The 18,864-nt window shown below is 42.8% G+C and overlaps 1 long non-coding RNA gene across 1 annotated transcript; it reads left to right on the forward strand.

Moving 5' to 3' along the window:
- The first annotated feature begins 333 nt into the window (after positions 1 to 333).
- LOC144593985 (uncharacterized) lies at positions 334 to 15,191 on the forward strand. Its single transcript, XR_013547312.1, has 3 exons — positions 334 to 754; positions 9,835 to 9,986; positions 15,004 to 15,191. It is a non-coding gene; the product is annotated as an uncharacterized LOC144593985 (long non-coding RNA).
- The last annotated feature ends 3,673 nt before the right edge of the window (positions 15,192 to 18,864 follow it).

Raw genomic sequence — 18,864 nt, forward strand, 5'->3', positions numbered from 1 at the left:
GACAATGGCCTGTTTCCTTTGCCAACCTTTACTTTTTTTTGCATTTCTTTCAGGCATTGTTCTTTATCTCTCCACATCACCGTCTATATCTCTCGTTTCCCTTATCACTAACCAGTCTAAAGAAGGGTGTCAACCCGAAACGTCACCCACTCCTTCTCTCCAGAGATGCTGCCTGTCCCGCTGAGTTACTCCAATTTTTGTGCCAACTTCAGTTTCAACCAACATATGCAGTTCCTTCTTACATACTTTTAAGCCAAATCGATTGGCTCCGTGCGGGCAACGTGATGCAAGGGAGGCTGGTGATATGAGTTGCGCACGCAGTTACGATCAAGGCGGCCAGGTGAGTCGATAGGTGGAATTGGAAATTTCAGCCGAAGTCATCTGTTCCTGGTGTGGCCTGGGTGCAGGTCACAGCACAAGTTACTTGCACCTAGGTGGTGTGGCTGGGTGCGGGTTACAGTACAAGTTGCCTGTTCCTGGTGTGGCCTGGGTGCAGGTCACAGGCACAGTACAAGTTACTTGCACCTGGTGTGGCCTGGGTGCGGGTTACAGCGCCAGGTGCGCGGTCCGGGAGCGGCGCGAGTCCCGGGGGCCCTGGAGACGGTCGATGCTGGGAAGTTGAGCAAAGTCCTGAGGAACTCGGCGGGCCAGGCAGCACCCTGTGGGAGGAGTAACGGGCAGAAGGCGATTAGAGTCGACTCTCCCTCTGGAGTCTCGGACCGAAACGTCGTCGGTCCATTTGCTTGAGAACCAGGTATGTTGGTGGAGATCGTTCGGAGTCCCGATGCAGCGTTTGATGTGCAGACTTGTGTGTGTCCTCGAATGTATATTTAATGTACAATTACTTACTCGCAGTTCTGTTAATGTTTACAGCGTGATTTCCGTAAAGGTAGTTTTTAAATTTATATATAAGTACGCAGCTCATTTTTCCTTCGACCGTAGAACGTTTGTGGCGTAACCTTAAGTAGTCAGACTATGGTAAATAAACCATCCAAAAAAGTTTTTATTTATTCACGGCAACTCTTCACAAACGCTGACGCGGGTAACGTATAAGTATTCTGCGCCCTGTTTCACTTCTCAAAAGTTGAATGTTGGAGCTCGTGGGGATTGGTTACTTGGCGTATCCAAAAATTATTTAGCTTTGGATTTTTAATTCTCTTCACTTGAAATTTCGAAATAAAGCAACCAAGTATATTTGAATGATTGGCGGATCTGCGGAAATATTCGTGCACCCTCCGCTGTCGGAGGGGCTTTAATTCAGCCAGACTATTCCCTAAGGCTATGAAACGTCAGCCAGCTCAGTAACGCTTCCAGTCTGGGCTCCGGCTTTTCCTATGGCCATTCTGCCTCTTGCCCCTAGGGGGCCCCTGATGAAGCCCCAGTCCACGCTGATGGGCTGCCCGGCCAGCCCCGACCCATTCAATCCCTCCATGGTCGACTGCGCCTCCTTGTAGATTTTGTACTCCACCAGAGCGTAGCCCTTGAGGTAGCCGGTGCGCCAGTCCAGCTTCAGGTGCAGGTTCTTGATCTCACCGTACTCGCCACACTTGTCGTGGATGTCCTTCTCGGTGGCTTCCTCGTGAACCCCAGTCACAAACAGGATCCACCCCTCCACCGAACGTTGAGGGCCTGGCTCGTCGCCATCTTGCTCCACAGAGTCATCTTCTCGCAGCTTGGATCGAGCGCCTTCCTTGGGGCCAAATCCTCGCCACTTCCTCTTTTTCGCCTTCTCCTTCTGTTTGTGGATACTTTCGTCACCCTCGTTTTCTACGGCGAAGTCCTCGCATCCTGCCTCTTGGAGGTCCAGCAGAAGGTGGGTGACGTTTCGGGTCGAGACCCTTCTTCAGACTGAGGAAGGGTCTCGACCTGAAACATCACCCATTCCTTCTCTCCCGTTGTGTCTTTCTCTGGACAGTGGAGGCCCAGGCGCTGCCTAATGAAGTTTGTGCAGCAACCAGCCTCCTGGCCAGGGCGGCCACCATTGGTGGAGCAGGAGCACATGGCCGTTGGCTGGGTGAGGTCACGTGGGGCGGTGACGTCACCTTGTCCCGTATTTGGGAATGAGGAATTTGGCAACCCTACTGGCAATTGAATCATCCTACCACAACCAGAGAGCAGTGTTGAACTACTGTCTACCTCATTCGTGACCCTCGGACTATCCTTAATTGGACTTTGCTGGCTTTACCTTGTACTAAATGTTATTCCCTTATCTTATATCTGTGCATTGTAAATGGATTGATTGTAATCATGGATTGTCTTTCCTGCTGACTGGTTAGCACGCAACAAAAGCTTTTCACTGTACCAATGTGATAATAAACTTAACTGACCTAATGGTGACTGCACAATCTTTTACCCAGAGTAAAGGAATCAAGAACCAGAGGGCATAGGTTTCAGGTGAAATTTCTCATGGAAACCTGAGGGGCTGTTTTTTCAAACAGTGGTAGGCTTATGGAATGAGCTGGCATAAGTTGAGGCAGTTTGAATAACAGCATTTCAAAGTAATTGGGACAAGTGCACGGTAGGAAAGATTTAGAGGGACATAGGCCAAACATGGGCAGGTGGGACTAGTGTAGATGGGCCTTCTTAGTCGGCATGGGCAAGTTGGGCCGAAGGACCTGTTTCCATGCTGTATGATTATGACTATTGATGATGAATGATGAGATCAAGTGGAGTGGGTGAGGTTGTGTTGGTTGAACAACATTTCACAGCCTACTAACAAAATTCCTTGCTCCACTTTGAGATGTGCCATGAGATGTTTTACAATTCCTGAGAGGCATTTCGCGAATGTTTTATTTGGCCAGAGTCTTTGCTGACAATTCTGTACGTTGATATTGCATTGTTGTTTAGCGGGAGTTTAGAGAGTTGGGAAAAACACTGAGAAGTAGGACGTCGAAGGTGGTTATCTCTGGACTGCTACCGGTACCTCGTGCTGGTGAGGCCAGGAACAGAGAGATAGAGGGTATGAATTTATGGCTGAGGGGCTGGTGCAGAGAGCAGGGATTTAGATTTCTGGACCACTGGGATCTCTTCTGGGCTAGGGGTGACTTGTACAAAAGGGACGGGTTACATCTTAACAGCAGGGGGACAAACATTCTGGCAGGCAGGTTTGCTAGTGTGACACCTGTGGCTTTAAACTAAGTAGTGGGGGGGAGGGGTTAACAAATTGTGAATATGAAGATGAGGTAAAAGGGAATACAGGAGATATTGCAAAAGACTCTGGGAAGAATGGGAACAGAAGTTCTAGAGGGGAAAAGAAATTAAGGGCAGGGCCAATTGTGACCGATGTGAGAGGGGAGGTAAATACAGAAGTTAAAGTGTTGTACTTAAATGCGCGTAGTATAAAAAATAAAGTGGATGAGCTTGAGGCTCAGTTAGTCGTGGGCAAGTATGATGTTGTAGGGATCACTGAGACATGGCTACAAGAGGACCAGGGCTGGGAACTGAATATTCAGGGGTACACAACGTATAGAAAAGACAGACAGGTGGGCAGAGGGGGTGGGGTTGCTCTGATGGTAAGGAATGATATTCATTCCCTTTCAAGGGGTGACATAGAATCAGGAGATGTTGAATCAGTATGGATAGAAATGAGAAATTCTTAGAACAGCTTGTACTGGAGCCTACCAGGGAGAAGGCAATTCTGGATTTAGTGTTGTGTAATGATCCTGATCTGATAAGGGGACTAGAGGTAAAAGCCATTAGGAGGCAGTGATCACAACATGATAAGTTTTACTCTGCAAATGGAAAGGCAGAAGGGAAAATCGGAAGTGTCACTATTACAGTATAGCAAAGGGGATTACAGAGGCATGAGGCAGGAGCTGGCCAAAATTGACTGGAAGGAGGCCCTAGCAGGGAAGACGGTAGAACAGCAATGGCAGGTATTCCTGGGAATAATGCAGAGGTTGCAGGATCAATTTATTCCAAAGAGGTGGAAAGACTCTAAGGGGAGTGAGAGACACCTGTGGCTGACAAGGGAAGTCAGGGACAGCATAAAAATTAAGGAGAGGAAGTATAACATAGCAAAGAAGAGTGGGAAGACAGAGGATTGGGACTCTTTTAAAGAGCAACAAAAGTTAACTAAAAAGGCAATACGGGGAGAAAAGATGAGGTACGAGGGTAAACTAGCCAATAATATAAAGGAGGATAGCAAAAGTTTTTTTAGGTACGTGAAGAGGAAAAAAATAGTCAAGGCAAATGTGGGTCCCTTGAAGACAGAAGCAGGGGAATTTATTATGGGGAACAAAGAAATGGCAGACGAGTTAAACCGTTACTTTGGATCAGTCTTCACTGAGGAAGATACACACAATCTCCCAAATGTTCTAGGGGCCGGAGAACCTAGGGTGATGGAGGAACTGAAGGAAATCCACATTAGGCAGGAAATGGTTTTGGGTAGACTGATGGGACTGAAGGCTGATAAATCCCCAGGGCCTGATGGTCTGCATCCCAGGGTGCTTAAGGAGGTGGCTCTAGAAATAGTGGAAGCATTGGAGATCATTTTTCAATGTTCTATAGATTCAGGATCAGTTCCTGTGGATTGGAGGATAGCAAATGTTATCCCACTTTTTAAGAAAGGAGGGAGAGAGAAAACGGGTAATTATAGACCAGTTAGTCTGACATCAGTGGTGGGGAAGATGCTGGAGTCAATTATAAAAGACGAAATTGCTGAGCATTTGGATAGCAGTAACAGGATCATTCCGAGTCAGCATGGATTTACGAAGGGGAAATCATGCTTGACAAATCTACTGGAATTTTTTGAGGATGTAACTAGGAAAATTGACAGGGGAGAGTCAGTGGATGTGGTGTACCTCGACTTTCAGAAAGCCTTCGACAAGGTCCCACATAGGAGATTAGTGGGCAAAATTAGGGCACATGGTATTGGGGGTAGGGTACTGACATGGATAGAAAATTGGTTGACAGACAGAAAGCAAAGAGTGGGGATAAATGGGTCCCTTTCGGAATGGCAGGCAGTGACCAGTGGGGTACCGCAAGGTTCGGTGCTGGGACCCCAGCTATTTACGATATACATTAATGACTTAGACGAAGGGATTAAAAGTACCATTAGCAAATTTGCAGATGATACTAAACTGGGGGGTAGTGTGAATTGTGAGGAAGATGCAATAAGGCTGCAGGGTGACTTGGACAGGTTGTGTGAGTGGGCGGATACATGGCAGATGCAGTTTAATGTAGATAAGTGTGAGGTTATTCACTTTGGAAGTAAGAATAGAAAGGCAGATTATTATCTGAATGGTGTCAAGTTAGGAGGAGGGGGAGTTCAACGAGATCTGGGTGTCCTAGTGCATCAGTCAATGAAAGCAAGCATGCAGGTACAGCAGGCAGTGAAGAAAGCCAATGGAATGTTGGCCTTCATAACAAGAGGAGTTGAGTATAGGGGCAAAGAGGTCCTTCTACAGTTGTACCGGGCCCTGGTGAGACCGCACCTGGAGTACTGTGTGCAGTTTTGGTCTCCAAATTTGAGGAAGGATATTCTTGCTATGGAGGGCGTGCAGCGTAGGTTCACTAGGTTAATTCCCGGAATGGCGGGACTGTCGTATGTTGAAAGGCTGGAGCGATTGGGCTTGTATTCACTGGAATTTAGAAGGATGAGGGGGGATCTTATTGAAACGTATAAGATAATTAGGGGATTGGACACATTAGAGGCAGGAAACATGTTCCCAATGTTGGGGGAGTCCAGAACAAGGGGCCACAGTTTAAGAATAAGGGGTAGGCCATTTAGAATGGAGATGAGGAAGAACTTTTTCAGTCAGAGAGTGGTGAAGGTGTGGAATTCTCTGCCTCAGAAGGCAGTGGAGGCCAGTTCGTTGGATGCTTTCAAGAGAGAGCTGGATAGAGCTCTTAAGGATAGCGGAGTGAGGAGGTATGGGGAGAAGGCAGGAACGGGGTACTGATTGAGAGTGATCAGCCATGATCGCATTGAATGGCGGTGCTGGCTCGAAGGGCTGAATGGCTACTCCTGCACCTATTGTCTATTGTCTATCTATATTGTGACTGAAATGTATTGCCCTAAAATATTCATGTTTAAAATTGTGTCCAATCAGTAATTTCTCAAGGTGAAATATTAGAGATTAGAGCCAGTGTACTCGCTTTCTAGTGAAAATACTGCTTTTCAGAACTGTGAATTCGTTAAATATTCAAACATCAATTAAGCTTTAAAACATCTCACTGGTCCATTGAAAACCATATTATTGGGAATATCTAGCAGTGGATTTCTGAAAGCTTCCCAAATGGTATTTTATTTCTACTGAAGTCAAATGGACCTGAAGTAGCAAATTTAAAAGGTAAGATTGCCAACACAACAGCGTGTATAAATAAGTGGTGGTTAATTAGTGTTGGTTTGTATGAAAAGAGAAATAACAAAAAAAGTGAGAGAAGTGCCCTAATTTGATTTGCATCACATAATCTGAATTAATACATTTGTCACAATTTTGATCAAATTTATGAGACCACTTACTGCAGAGTGATGCTCTTACTGCAGAGTGATGCTCTTACTGCAGAGTGATGCTCTTACTGCATTTACCCTTTCAAATAAACATATAATGCCTTGTCAAATAAACACACAATGCTGTAAAAGCTGGTTATCCATTTCCCAGATTAACATTTCCCGACAGTTACAGCAAGGTAACGGGAAATCTTAGCCATAGATTTGCCCATTTTGCTGTGAAAGGAATGGAGAAAGGTGGTTTGGGATGGGCATATTTATGTCATTTTTGGATCTTGACGAAAATTTCTCTTGATGTAGAAGTGTAGGTAACGTATTTTGGTACCTAAAACAAATTCTTGGCTGATGATGTGGATCACATCGAAGATCTATTGTTTGTGAAGGAAATGGAGTTGAGATTGAAGATTAGGCATGTTGCAGTTGAAATGGCTTGAGGGGATAAATGGCCTACTGTTTTGTTATTGAAACTGACAGTGCCTTGACAGTGTAAGAAAGCATAATGGATTTAATCTTCCGATTACAATAATGGGTGCTTGAGGCACATAATATGAAGGTAGAATGCAATTATTCTAGAAGAAAATGGCTGCAACTTCGTGGCAGAGCATATTAATTTGCAAAAACATTGACTGAAACTAATAAAATTAGACTAAGAAATTTCAACAGGTAATAAATGCTGAATGCCTCCTGAATTAACTCTACATGCAAATACTCTGGGATGGATAAGTGTCATATTGCAATATAGCATTTGTTCACTGAGTAAATTAATAATGTGTGTCTGGAAAGTTAATCCAAAGTGAATTGAAATTAATATATCAAAATCAACTGCAATGCTTGTTCTCTCCTGTAATACAGTTCTTTTATTGGTTTGTATATTAAAAAGGCACTGTAGGAGTCATTTGTGTTTATTAGCTGTCTTGGCATATGATATTATTTTGTATCTTGCTGTATTATTTTTGGACACTTGGGGGTTGTCGTGAGATGAATACATACATGGGCATATATGGACTGGGAGGAGCCAGAATTAGGAGTATAATTGGGAATGCAGAGACGTGATGCATCGGACGCGGAGAAGCTGTGGCGGGATACAATTCTTACCAGACTTGTGAATGGAGAAATACTAATCTGTTTGTATCACTACATCAATTATGGACTAATTAAACTGAAACGTCATGAAGATCTCTTGTTGTTTGCGTCAAGATCGATCACTCCACTCTGTGAAGGTGGCAAGCGGAGAGGACTTCAGTGGGAAGGACTGAAGTTGCCACTACATTGTAAGAATTTCCTCAGCCGGAGTGAATAAAGAGCTGACCTCGGTGAGTGAAGATTAAAGTCAGACTTGTCTATGAGTGAGACTGGAGCTTGTGAAGCGACTGGACGGAGCAAGGATTGTTTATTGCAAAATCCTTGAAGCCAAAATCGACTGGACGGAACAGAGATTGTTTTATCTGGCAATCCTTTACCGAATTCCACAGACAGACAGGGTCATTACCTGCGCTGATCTGACTAATGGTGACTGGAAACTTCGAAAGCCTTCGCGCAGGAATTGTGTGTTCAGTATTAAGTTTTATTGGAAAAGCTGTATTTCAGAAGTTGTTTTGAAAAGCTGTCACTGAAAAGTTTAGAATGCTGAGAACGAAGAAGTGACATTGAGCATCGCAATGTAGTGCATGCTTTATTTTGATTATGTGTGAAGTTTTTATGGATCCTTTTAATGTTTATTGGTAATTGTTTTGTTACATACGTAGAACAATTAGGGGCTGGTGTGTAAGAGCCATTTGTGTTTATTAGCTATATCATATCATATCATATCATATCATATATATACTGCCGGAAACAGGCCTTTTCGGCCCTCCAAGTCCGTGCCGCCCAGTGATCCCCGTACACTAATACTATCCTACACCCACTAGGGACAATTTTTACATTTACCCAGCCAATTAACCTACATACCTGTACGTCTTTGGAGTGTGGGAGGAAACCGAAGATCTCGGAGAAAACCCACGCAGGTCACGGGGAGAACGTACAAACTCCTTACAGTGCAGCACCCGTAGTCAGGATCGAACCTGAGTCGACGGCGCTGCATTCGCTGTAAAGCAGCAACTCTACCGCTGCGCCACCGTGCTATCATTTTTGGACAGTTGGGAGTTGTTGTGAGATGAATACATATTTGGGCATATATGGACAGGGAGGAGACAGAATTAGGAGTATAATTGGGAATTCAGAGTCATAATGCGTTAGATGCGGAGAAGCTGTGGCGGGATACAATTCTTACCAGACTTGTGGTGGGAGAAATACTAATCTGTTTGTATCACTACTTCAATAAACAACTAATTAATCTGAAACGTCGTGAAGATCTCTGTTTGCGTCAAGAATGATCACTCCACTCCTCCGTGAAGGTGGCAAGTGGAGAGGACTTCAGTGGGAAGCACTGAAGTTGCCACTACAAGCACAACTAAGTAGGCAGTTTATTTTTTTTTAAAGAGAATTTAGAATCACAGCATTTGGTCATTTTAAAATATGAGGAAATGGTGTGAATGACCCCGGTGCAGGTACAAAATCAAGAAGAACATCATCCTTTTCCAAACTTGAGAGCTTCAAGTAAATAGTTGAGAGCTTCAAGTTCCTTGGTGTTAATATTACCAATGATCTCTTATGGACCAGCTAGAATGATGTGACAGCCAAGAAGTCATACCAGTGTCTATTTACTGAGGTATCTGAGAAAATATGACACATCTCCAATGACACTTGCAACCTTTTGCAGATGCACCATATTAAGTTTACCTTCGGGTTGCATTACGGGTTGGAACAATTCCGCCCAAGATTGCAAGAAATTGTAGTGAATTGTAAATGTAGCTCAGTCCATCACACAGACCAGACTTCCCACCATTGTATCCATCTATGGTTCACGCTGCCTCAGAGCTTAGCGAACATAATCAAAGATTTGTCCCATCTTGCTCATTCCTCCTTATCCCCGCTCCTGTCCGGCAGAATGTACAGAAGCTTTAAATCGTGCACCACCAGAGTGAATCAGCTGCTTCCCCTCTGATATGAGGTAGGGTACTGTCCAATTCACTTCAACCTCATTAAGTACATTTGACTTTATTTATGGAACTGATGCTCCATAATGTAAAACAATGCTGAGAACTATATTCTTCATTCTGTATCTTCCCTTTTGCTTTATCTATTGTACTTGAGTTTGACTTGATTGTATTTATATACAGTATTTCTAATCTGTGTGGATAGCATGCAAAACATGAAAAGCTTTTCACGCTATCTCAGTACATGTGATAATAATAAACCAAAACTTTTTCCAAGAAAATTTAAAATAAAGTTTGGGAAATTATAATGGATGTTAACTGATTCATGTTTATTTTTGCAAATAGGTTACCCAACCTATTATCCTTGAAGAATTTGGCTACTTTATTTAAAGAACTACACATCCACCTCTGAGTAATGGACTGTGAAGATGTCCCAGAGCAACACTCCTAAATCATGTCAGGCAAAGGCAGAGAACATTTATGATCACCAATTCCAGGTCAGTAGCCACCAATTGGCATTCAAGGTATTTGAGTGTATTCTGTTTTCAATGGAAGATCAATCTGGGGATAGTGATCACAGTTTCATAAATTAAAATAGTTTTGAAAAGGGTAAGTCTGGACCTTGTTACAGCGTTATTGGACAAGAGCTCAGGAGGGAAGTTGAGAGAATCCAAGGAATTATAGGCTGGTTAGTCAAGTGTTTAAGTGTCGTATGTACTGAAACAGAACGATGAAATTCTTACCAGCAGCAGCATAACAGGTCTGTAGACATAGTACTTAGTAGATAATATAATAAAGCAAGCTTTTAAAAAGTTCAATAAATACAAAAATATTAGTGCACAACAAACCCAAAACCCAAATTCTAAACATAGCACAAAAAGTAAGGAAATTTGTGTTTGGTAGATTATTTCTTGTTGTAACAATGCTTCTTGGCAATAAATCTTATACCGTTGGAAAGCCTGTTTATTTCCCTTTTAAATGGTGCCACATTTGTAAGGAACATGCATTTGTGGGATGAGCAGCCGAGCTGAGTATGTGGGTTGCGCCCATGAAAAATCTGCCAAATCTTCTCTGCCAATGCCAAACAGCTTATTCTGCCATTGACTCTTGTTCGGTGTTGTTTGGTGGATTGGATGATTGAAGTCTGGAAACAAGACATATTGGCAATTTAACAATTTATTCATTTAATAAACAGGAGCCTCAGTAGCGTGTGGAAGAACCATACACAGCCACAACAGCCTGGCACCTCCTCATGCTGGTCACCAGCCTGGTCACGCACTGTTGTGGGATGGCATCCCATTCTTCAACCAGCATTTGTCGCAAGTCAGCCAACGTGGTTGTGTTGGTCACTCTGGCACGAACTGCAAGCCCAAGCTGATCCCACAAGTGTTCAATGGGGTTGAGGTCAGGACTGCTGGCAGGCCATTCCATCCTCTCCACTCCCAAATTCTGGAGGTAGTCTCTGAGAAACCCTGCTCTGTGGGGGCGAGCATTGTCATCTTGGAGGATAGAGTTCGGTCCCAGACTGTGGAGATATGGGATTGCCACTGGTTGCAGAATCTCATCTCGATATCTCTCTGCATTGAGATTGCCTCCAATGATGACAAGCCTCATTTTTCCAGTGAGGGAGATGCCGCCCCACACCATCACACTGCCTCCACCAAAAGATGTTACTCTATCGGTGCAGCAATCAGCATAGCGTTCTCTGCGTTTTCTCCACACTTTGACCCTATGATCCAACTGCCGTAGGCAGAATCTGGACTCATCGCTGAACATAACGTTCCTCCACATGTTCAGGTTCCAGTGCACGTGTTGCCGACACCAGCGCAAACGGGCCTGACGGTGAAGGGCAGTCATGGCAGGCCTCCTGGCAGGCCTCCTGGCAGCCCTATGAGACCGGAGATCGGCTGCGTGCAGTCTGTTCCGAATTGTCTGGGCAGAGAACCGTCGGCCATATCGTCCTACAAACCTTGACTGCAAATCTGTAGAAGACAGCCTACGGTTCCTAAGTGCTGACAGGGTGAGGAAACGGTCTTCTTCGGGTGTCGTCTTCTTGGGACGCCCACTTCGCGGCCAGTCTCTGACATCCCCCATTATATGGAACTTGGCCTTCACTTTGGAGATGGTACTAGGGCTCACTCCAAATAATGCCGCAACTTGGTTTTGCGGAACACCAGCTTGAAGTTGCCCTATCGCACGGGCCCTATCCAGATCAGTCAAAAGTGGCATGCCGATTCTTGGAGCAGACACCTACTGACCACTGTAGCAGGGCCCATGCTCACAGATGCTGCCAATCAGGTGCCAATCAGGCACCTGATTGTCAGCACCTGGGGGTACCAGAAGCTCAAAACAAGAGTCAATAGCAACAGCAGAATAAGCTGTTTGACATTGGCAGAGAAGATTTGGCAAATTTTTCATGGGCGCAACCCATATACTCAGCTCTGCTGCTCATCCCACAAATGCATGTTCCTTACAAATGTGGCACCATTTAAAAGGGAAATAAACGGGCTTTCCAACGGTATAAGATTTATTGCCAAGAAGCATTGTTACAACAAAGAAATAATCTACCAAACACAAATTTCCTTACTTTTTGTGCTATGTTTATATTGCAACAAGACTGTTCGAAGTTTAGTTAGTGTTTGTTGTGTTCAATATAGCCTGATGGATGTTGGAGAGAAGCTTTTCCTGAACCTGGAGGTCAAGGATTTCAGACTCCTATACCAACTTCCTGATGGCAGGTGTGAAATGAAAGCATGGCCAGAATAGTGATGATGCTGGCTGCCATTTTGAGGCAGCACCTCCTATAAATCCCTTTAGTGGGGAGGTCAGTACTCATGATGGACCGGACAATATCCACCACATTTTACAATATCCTTTGTTCCTGGGCGTTCGAGTTGCTGAACCACATCGTGATGCAACCAACAATTTGCTGTCCACTGTACACCTATAGAAGTTCAAGAGAGTATTCGTCAACAGGCCAAATCACCTCAATCTTCTGTTATCAGTGGTAGGGAAGCTTTGGAAAAGATTCTTTGAGATAGGATTTACTCCCATTTGTATGTGGCAGGTCCTGTCTTAGTGACGATAGAGCTTTTTGAGTAGGTGACGAAGGTGCTCGATGAGGATGGGATCGTAGATGTTGTCTATATGGATTTTAGTAAGGCGTGTGATGAAAGTCCCCCAAGTTCAGCTGATCCAGAAGATCAAGATGCACAGGATTAACAGTGATTTGGTCTTACAGTGATTTCATAACTGTCTTACCGACAGAAGGCAGAGGGTTGTGGCAGAAGGACAATATCCAGGCTGGAGGTCTGTGACTAGTGGAGTTCTACTGGAATCTTTGCTGGAACGTATTTTGCTTGTGATATATATAAATGACTTGGGCTTAAATGTAGATGGGCTGGTTAATAAGTTTGCACAAGACACTAAGATTGCTGGGATCACAGACTGAAGAAGGCTGTCAAAGTACATTGTGGATGTAGAAATGGCAGATGGAGTTTAATCTGCGCAGGTGTGAGTTGATGCACTAATTCACATTAATTGCTCCCTGTTCAGCTAAGCAATTTCTCCTTGCTACTTTGTGAACCGTTTACCAATCAATATGTTTATTCTCCTATACCCTGTTCTCTGTCCTGGTCAATAGAAGAAACTTCATATGCGGCCTTTAGTTTTACGCTATCTTGGCCATTCTTTGCCTTAGTGCTCCATTAACCTCTTCAGTCTCTTCAGATGAACAGAATTTTCATCAATTCATTCTCCATTTTTGTGGAGACTATATAAACTCACTACATTACATCAAAAGTTCTTTGCAAGATGTATTGTTGTTCTTTGGCAATTACTTTTATCCTTTTTTTATAAAATTGCTTGTTTATAGGTTCTACAAGCTACTATTCCCCATGTTATTGCAGAGAACAACTGAATAGTGGACTGATGGCAAATGATGGGTTAGATGGTCAGTCTTTTTGGAGCAGATACTTGGATAGCGGAGGTTAGAAATTCATAGTCCAATTGCAGGCTAATGGGATGATTGTCGATAGGCATCACGGTCGGTATTGGTGAGTTGGGCAAAATATTCCTGTTCTGCCTGGCTCTGACTGTTAACCTGTTAAATAGTATATAATTCAACAGTAGGTGTCGATATCAGCTTCAATCTCCAACTTCAAAATCTCTTCAATCATTTTTCAACATATAATTCCTTTTCATTTCTGTCTCTGTCAACTCAAAGCACAAACTATGATATTGCCTTCCGTCCCCTCAGGTTTTGACGAAAATGGGGGAACAGTGGATAGTTTCTAATATTGCTGAAACTTCATGTGTGGCCGTTAGTTTTAGGCAATCTTCAATGGCGATGCTGGCTCGAGGGGCCGAATAGTCTACTCCTGCTCCTATTCTCTATTGTCTATTCTCATCTGTAAACTGTACCCATTTTCATTCACGCCTACAGTTTCCACTGGATAGACAAATGAGAACACTTGCTTTCTGTTAGCATCCCGTGATCCCACACTTTTTATTCTGCCCAAATCTCTCATGTTTATGGGGGGGGGGGTTACTTTCAGACAACTATTATGACATAGACGTCTTTATTAGTAGCTTAACATGGGAACAAGACAATTCTTGGCACGGTGGCGCAGAGGTAGAGAGTGCTACCTTACAATGCCGGAGAGCTGGTTTTGATCCCGACTATGGTTGCTGTCTGTACAGAGTTTGTACGTTCTCCCCGTGACCAGCGTGGGGTTTCTCCGGGATCTTCGGTTTCCTCCCACACTCAAGATGTGCAGATTTGTAGGTTAATTGGCTTGCTAAATGTTTTTTAAAAATTGTCCCTAGTGTGTGCAGGACAGTGTAAATGTGCGGGGGACGCAGGTTGGCGCGGACCCGGTGGGCCAATGGGCCTGTATCCACGCTGTATTTCAAAAACTCTAAAAACGATTAATTCAGTATCCTAAACTTGAGTAAGCAGCCTGTATACTGTTTTATTAACCAAAAAACATTGCTGTTGTCATGACGGGAGGACGAATGATAGTTTTATTCCCCTATGTTCATAATTTGAAAAATGTCACTCAAGTTCATTATATTGTAGTTTTGACTGCGAACATTGTATAGTTGAACAGCATGAATTCTTGATTAAAAAAACCCAACATTTTCTGAATATTGTAATCAATGGAAAATTGTGTCAGTATGTTTTAAGTAAACTGATAGCAAATATGAGATGGCATTATAGATTTTAAGCATGAGATAGCATTATAGATTTGCATGTGAACCAGTGAAAATATTGGTTTCATCTTTGGTTAAATAAACTGAGTAATAAACTTTTGTTATATTTTGACTTTTAATGGGTGGTTGCATTGTTGTAATTGTTTAATGGGTGGTTGCATTGTTGTATAATCAGTGGCCAAAACATTCCATAAACATTTTTGGAAGATATGGAAGTAATGCAGTAATTTAATTATTTCAGCAATTTATTCTTGAAATTACTGTGAGATGTCTAGTTATTTTTTTTTTGTTATCCAATAGAGTTTGCCTCTTAATTATTCTGGGACTCGGCTTGAACTGGAAGAATGTAAGATTCGAGTAGTGAAAAATGCAGAAATGTCAAATAAACCAGTCTCTTTGTGGACTGTGGATGACGTGTGTGAGTGGATTCAACTAAATGATCCAAGTCACAGCTCCAGTTTTGTAGAATCAGTTAATGGGCATGCTATCTCAGGTAAGAGTTTGAAGTCAACTGCTGTAACTTCATTACTAATATCTGGGATTTTTCAAAATTCTTGTTTCAATTATTTGTCCTGCTCTGTTTGGAAAATTGAACCACTCCTTCAATGGTGTATTTTTAGAGTGTCCATAGTTCTATAATGAATGCTGGTACTTAAGCAAAATGATTCTTTTGATTATTCTGCTCCTCCCTTGCCAATGTTTAATTGATATTGGTTTGTTAGAGTAACTTACAGAGATACAATGAAAAACTCTCTTGTATGCTTTCCAGGCAAATCATATCATGCATGAGTACAATCATGCCATACATACAACATACAATGCAAAATAGAAAAGAAACTGAGCACAGAATATAGTTTGGTTTATTGTCACATTGACCGAGGTACAGTGAAGAGCTTTTGTTGCATGCTATCCAATCAGCAGGAAGACAATATGTGATTACAATCGGGTCATTTACAGTGCAGAGATATATGATGAGGGAATAACATTTAGTGCAAGGTAAAGCCAGCAAAGTCTGATTAAGGATAGTCCGAGGTTCACCAGAGAGGTAGATAGTAGTTCAACACTGCTCTCTAGTTGTGGTAGGATGTTTCAGTTGCCTGATAACAGCTGGGAGAAAACTGCCCCAGAATCTGGAGGTGTTCGTTTTCACACTTCTATACCTTTTGCCTGATGGGAGAGGGGCGAAGAGGGAGTGGCCAGGATGCGACTCATCGATTATGCTGCTGGCCTTGCCGAGGCAGCGTGAGGTATAAATGGAATCAATAGAAGGAAGGTTGGTTTGTGTGATGGTCTGGGCTGCATCCGTAATTCGCTGCAATTTCGTGTGGTCTTGGTTAGAGGTGTTCCCAAACCAAGCTGTGATGCATCCAGATAAAACGCTTTTTACGGCGCTTCTTTAGAAGTTGGAGAGAGTTGCAGGACATGCCGAACTTCCTAAGCCTTCCACGGAAGTAGAGGTATTGGTGTGCTTTCTTGGTCGTTGCTTCATTATGGGTGGTCCAGGAGAAGTTGTTGGTGAAAGAAGTAGGGTCTCGACCCGAAACGTCACCCATTCCTTCTCTCCTGAGATGCTGCCTGACCTGCTGAGTTACTCCAGCATTTTGTGAAATAAATACCTTCGAAGTTGTTGGTGATATTGACTCTCAGGAATTTGAGGTTTTCAACCTTCTCTACTTCGGCACCATCAATGCAAACTGAGGTATGTGTACCGCTTTGCTTCCTGAAGTTCATCACTATCTCCTTGATCTTGCTGAGAGAAAGGTTGTTGTCTCAACACCAGGACATGAGGTTCTCAATCTCCTTCCTATGCTCTGTCTCATCATTATTTGATATCCAGCCCACAATGGTGGTGTCGTCTGCAACTTTGAAAATTGAAGTAGATTTGTACATGGCTGCACAGTCGTGGGTGTACAAGGAGTAATGGAAAGGAGCTGAGAACGCATTCTTGTGGAGCACCCTTGTTGAGGATTATCGTAGAGGATGATTTGTCTATCCTCACTGATTTCGGTCTGTTGGTCAGGAAGTCAAAGATCCAGTTGTAGAGATGAGTGCTGACACCAAGTCCCACATGTTTGGTGATAAACTAGAGTTGTAACTACAGATAAAGTTCCAATTTTAGAAGTGCAACGTCTGCAACAAGGCAGATTACGAAATTTGGAGTTCATCCTCAACATATGAGAGGTTTCGAAATGCATCCACCAATTCATTGAGTTAAGGAAAGACCTGAGAATATGAATGACTGCCATAATCACATACCTAAAACAACATTTTATATGTAATTTGCACTTTGTACTTTAGAAATTTAAGTGATTATTTATTTTTGTTTCTCACCACGTGATAACATTATGTCTTTAGTGATTTGAGATTGGATATTTCATTTGGGACAAAGAAAACTTAAAATATTGAAATGTTCCCGATTGTGTAGTGATGCAATTAATGTTTTAGCATTTAAATTGGTACTTTGTTGCTTAATGCGCAGAGACAATGAATGTAAATCATTTAATATATGATGGTATTGGAAAATAATTATAAAATACTTTTTAAAAAATTTACTTTTTTGGTGTCAGTTGAGGAAATTTCCTTGGAATAGCTTTTATAATAATTGAAATTGTCACAAAAGGAACTTGTTGAAATGTTTTGTGGAGGGAAGTGTTTCTAGAATCTGTTTTATTGCTTGTAAAACTGAGCAAATGTTTTTTCAGTACATGGTTCTGAACAGAAAGTGATGCATCATCCCAAGAGCCAACGAATGCTTGGTTTATTGTTCCAGTTAATCAGAGTACTGGAAACATTGTAATTGGCAAAATCCATAGATGTCTGTGGGTGGTTAATTTCTTGCAGGTACATTTAGCAAACCAACTGAAGCGCTAATCTGTCCCATCTGAAATTCACAGCTTTATCTCCGAGTATTTCCAGTTTATCATGCACCTGGCTGATGATCTGCATAAAAATATTTTTCTAGTGTGTTAAACAGTGGAAATTACATTTATCGAAAATTGTGACGTGTCAGGAAAAAATGGTGACAATGAATTGTGTCCTTTTGGTATCTCATTGTCAGGGAATGTCACTGTCAGGAAGTTTCATGCTTTTAACTCATCGATAATGGGAAAAAAGGGATATATTTCCAAGGAATTGGTATTTGAATCACCAAGTAATTATGGTTCCATGTAACTGCCCCCAGTGTGCTAACTGTGCTGTAACAGTTTGATTGGAAGCATGGCTAATTCTGGACTTTGTAGATTCATTATTATAAGCTGTGGTCTCCCTGCTGTCTATTTCATTTGGCCAGTGCGGCAGGACATACACAGGGATTGTAATGGTATAATTTGTAAAGTATGCTTCTGTGTAAGACAAGACAAGCCTATAGCCTGGTTGTCTGGTGGACTCTTTCCCTGGCTCCAGTTCAAGGTGTCAAGGTTTCAACGTCAGTTTATTATCACATGTACCAATTAAGGTAGAGTGAAATTTGAGTTACCATACAGCCATTCTAAGTGAAAAGCAACAAGACACACAACCATATAAAAGTTAACATAAACATCCATCACAGTGGATTCCACATTCCTCACTGTGATGGAGGGCAATAAAGTTCAATCTTCCTCTTTGTTCTCCCGCACTCGAGACAGTTAAATCATCCGCAGATCAAAGCCCCCATCGGTGTGATCGAAACTCCCACGTTGGGGTGGTTGAAACTCTCTGCAGCATGGAACTGCCGAGTCGGCCTCTTCTTACCAGAGACTGCGGGCTTCACGATGTTAAAGTCCACAGGCCCTCCAGTTGGAGTTTCAATCCCCGGCAAAGGAATCGCAAGCTTCGCGATGTTAAGGTCCCGCAGACTCCTGCGGCTTGGAGTGCTCGTTGGTCTCCAGGAAAGGCCGCCAACTCCACGATGTTAGGCCGCAGTGGGGACGGAGTTCTGAGACATTCGCAAGAAGGAACTTAAAACAGTCCTGCCCTGTCTGAATTTGGTGCTTGGGATGATTTTGGGTGGTCCATCTGGTTTTATTTTTTTGTTCTAACATTGCATTTGAAGAAAAAATTGGCATTGTCCTTTACAGCTTTTGCTCAGCCTGAATCTAACACTACTGTATTCAGCATTGTTTTGTGGAGCTGAACTTCAATTCCAACATGTTATTTCAGTGATATTCTTCTGTTCCCAGGCAC

The sequence above is a fragment of the Rhinoraja longicauda genome, chromosome 5, assembly GCF_053455715.1.
Source record: "Rhinoraja longicauda isolate Sanriku21f chromosome 5, sRhiLon1.1, whole genome shotgun sequence".
Taxonomy (NCBI): Eukaryota; Metazoa; Chordata; class Chondrichthyes; order Rajiformes; family Arhynchobatidae; genus Rhinoraja; species Rhinoraja longicauda.